The sequence below is a fragment of the Oryzias melastigma genome, linkage group LG10, assembly GCF_002922805.2.
Source record: "Oryzias melastigma strain HK-1 linkage group LG10, ASM292280v2, whole genome shotgun sequence".
Taxonomy (NCBI): domain Eukaryota; kingdom Metazoa; phylum Chordata; class Actinopteri; order Beloniformes; family Adrianichthyidae; genus Oryzias; species Oryzias melastigma.
The window spans coordinates 15455897-15456586 of NC_050521.1; positions in this window are offsets into that span (position 1 = coordinate 15455897).

Consider the following 690-nt stretch of genomic DNA (forward strand, 5'->3'; position numbering starts at 1 on the left):
GACCCCAACGTGGGAGATGCGACAGAAGCTGAAAGACCTCTGGAGCTGTTGGAAGTATCTTTCATTTCCTGTGGAGTGCGGTGGAATTATTTTTCTTTTTATTCTTTGGAGAACAGCTGGTTTCCGCAGCTGTAGGAGCGCACGTGTCATTGCCCTATAAGCAAGGAGGGTAAAGAAAGGGGACTCCCTCTGCAGGTCCGGAACTGCAGGGCTGTCAAAAGAGAGAGTCTGCGACCTGCAACCTGGTTGCAGGTTCAGAAGAATGCAAGGCTGCGAAGATTGTTTGAAAGACTTTCGGGACTGAAACAAAGTTTGAGAAAAAAAAAAAAAAAAAATTATAATGGAGTGTGATATTGACCACTGTGTTTGATCACTGCAAACTGACGGAAACCTGTTTCTGTGAGATGTTTTACCGGTGTGAGCAACATACACAGTAAGAAGTGACAACTAATGTGTTCGGTAATGCAGAGTGGAGCTAATGCTATGTTCAAAATTGCATCATATGCTAGACTTAAATATACTGCAGTATTATCTTCGTGAAGTACCTAGAGGGTTATAAATATACATTATTTTACTCAGTATATTTTGTTATGTGTTGCACCCAATTTTAAATGTTTGCAGTGCAGTTCTGATGCCAGCTTGTGACGGTAGAGTTCTCGTTGGTTGAAGGTCGCTTTGCGACCTTTAGGG